A 3,123-nucleotide genomic window follows, 5' to 3' on the forward strand; every position below is an offset into this window, starting at 1 on the left:
TGTTGTCTCTCGACTGTCTCCCCCTCCCCCACTCTTTTGGCTCCCCCTGTTTTTGGCCCCCTTCCTTTGGGTCCCCTCTTTCAGACATTTATGGATCTACCCCTGCAGTATCTGTATTTTTGTTGATACTGCAACGCTGTGTACTGTACTATTGTAACTAGTAGGCCCTCTACCTTTAGAGGACAAAAATTAGTTGTCATAAAACTGTGGTCGTGCTTCAATGATTTACGGATACTATTCTACCTAATTATCCTAGAAACACAGTTAGACAATGCTTTGTAAATTCAATTCAATTCAATGTAACATTTATTCACTTCCTTTTGACATTTCATTTTTTATAATATAAAAGCATTTGTCAATTTGAACATTCTGTTTATGTACCATCTATTAACTCTATCTATTATGTACCATCTTATTCTATTATGTACCATCTATTAACTATTGCATAGTGCCATAGTAGTACCATTACACTTCTAATTTTGTTTCTCTAGCACTTTGCACCTTTTGTCATATCCGTCTCATCTTCCTTATTATCATCTGTGTCAAGTATTTTCAGTATGTGGCCTTCTCATTTCAATGATTTTTTAAATAATAAGGCCTTTTTGATAATAATTTTAATCTATATTTTATTATGGTACTGTACATGCATGATGCTGGGAATATGAGTTAAAAGTTTCCTTTACCTACCACCTTCAAATATGTTTCGGAGTAAAACAGAATAAATTATTAACATGTGGTCTGATATGTGATCATAGGAATGGGAGAGGGAGGGGGAATGAGCTTGGGAAATGGGGCGATAAATGTAATATTTGATTGCAAGGTGGTCGGAAATGGCTGGGGAGATGGGGCGATAAAAGGTCATTTTTTCTATGTGAGTATAAAATGTTTTGCTAACCAAGTATCCAACAGTGGTATTGGTATGGTGGGCTTTTATATAGCACATAATACAACAGAGAGGAAAAGAGCAAAAGAAAACAAAAAGAAAAGGAAGTGAGGAGAGGTGGAAACTAGTTTGGGGGAGATGGGAGATGTCTCCATCCCCCTTTTTCATGTCCCTACTCTTAAATGTCCTTACTCAACTCAACATGACCAGACAAGGGTGACACAAGATACCAGTAAAGCATATCACCTCAGTATAGGCCTGTCCGAATGCAAATTTTTTTGTGACAAAAACATATAGGCATATCATAACTATTTAATGGGCATACACAGTTTTTGTCGAAGAAAATTTGATTGTATGGACAGAGCTATATGAGTGCCAAGATTTGCCCGACGGGGTGTGAGAGGCCCCCACGAGGGTGGCTGATGTCCCCATGAGAAAAAAGTGGCCGTGGTCAGACATCACTCAAAATTTGTTGAAAGTGGTCGATGGTAGTGGGGCTGTCTCTTATACACATCTAGATGTGTATAAGAGACAGGTATTGGATTGGTCGTGCTTGGTGAAACCTAACATTGAACCACAAACTCAGCACTTTACTAAAATCTGTATCTGTTAATTTAGTTCAACCAACTTCCTGGTTCAACCACAAGCAAATTCCTCCACACTGTGAACTTCATAGTATATATATGGTAATGTGAATACTGTAGTTTTGGATTTTGTGTGGCCATTTTAAGCTTATCTTAACATGCTCTATTAAAACAAACATAAACATAGGATAGGAAGAAGATATTTCCGTATTATGATGAATGAGATAAATGTGTGAAATTTTCACTTTTCGAGAAGTTGAAGTTGGCATGCTTGCAACTTGGCAATAAATTGTCATAGCCTTTTGACATTTTGCAGGACTATTGACATTATAATTAGGCCCCATAAAAAAAATTATTAGTTTATCACACTATCAAAGAATAAAAACTGATGAGGGAGGGAGTTTTTTTTAATCCCGCCCCCATTTTACCGATTGGAATCAAATTTATATTTAAAAAATATGTTTTTGTTGTACCAGTAAGCATATTTGCAAGAATCCCTGAGCTTTTCAAGTGAAAAAAGATGGAAAAAGGACCGTTTGAAATGAAAATATATGTTGATTGAAGAAAAAAAAAAAAAATTAGATTTTTCCTAAAAGTGATGAGGGAGTGGGTGATAAACTAATAATTTTTTTTTATGGGGCCTTGTATGTGGTTTATTGCAAACATGACAGATGCGATATTGTCGCAACTGCGACAGATTGTTTGTATTTTTCACTTCTGGTGCAATCGTATGCATTATATAGCTTGTGCGTATGTCGTTTTTTAAGATTATTGATATAAATACACTCTCAACCTGTTGATTTTGCTTTGCCAAACTTCATCAGTTCAATATAATTGTTGAATACCATTGCGAGGCAAGCAACATATCTTCATTGTAGATACGTTGTTTTGCCTCGTAATCTTGCATTGTTTCACCACGAAAAATCACTAGATTTTAGTTTTTGTGCTTAAAGATAGGTAGTGCTATTTCCGAAACAACTCATTGTTGCCATTTCAAATGTTCACAGTTAATTTAGAAGTGTTTAATACATTCCAAAATGATATTATTTAAAAATCGACAAAAATGACTGTTACTTTGTTTTGCCTCAGGACGGCCGAGAGTGTCTTGCGTACGACTATTTTTTTCTTGTGTATGACCATTTTTGTGGCAGTAGGCAGTAAACATGGCTAAACAATTTTAGGTTTACGATCTAAAGTAGTTTACGATCTACAGTAGGAATTAAAAATAGTGGGGGCCTAAGAAGAGACTTCCACGGTTGTAGTAGTTAACTTGAACCTGTTATTTGGCAATTTCAAGTGCTAATAAGTCATAGTCCCGTTTAAAATAGACCAGACAAGACTGACACGAGATACCAGATACTGTAGCACCTGCCTTCAGTAAGGCAAGTCAGAGTAGATACTAGTTTGAAAGAATACTGTATAGTCCTCTGGTTTGGTCTTATATTTTATAATATGCTAGTTATCGTGAACTAAAGCACAAATTTAGGTAAAGATTTTGTCATGTTTTTAATTAAATTTTTCAAGTATTTTTACTGGTTAAATTTTATCTTGCCACATAATATTCAGTTATACAGTATTTACCAATTTTTAAGAAGAAACAAAAAAGTTAAATTAGAAAAAAAAACTAGTGAAGACAAAAACAGAGCAAATACAAGA

This window comes from Anneissia japonica, unplaced genomic scaffold (assembly GCF_011630105.1).
Source record: "Anneissia japonica isolate Jap-2015-1 unplaced genomic scaffold, ASM1163010v1 scaffold287777_len348014_cov174, whole genome shotgun sequence".
In the NCBI taxonomy this organism is placed as follows: Eukaryota; Metazoa; Echinodermata; class Crinoidea; order Comatulida; family Comatulidae; genus Anneissia; species Anneissia japonica.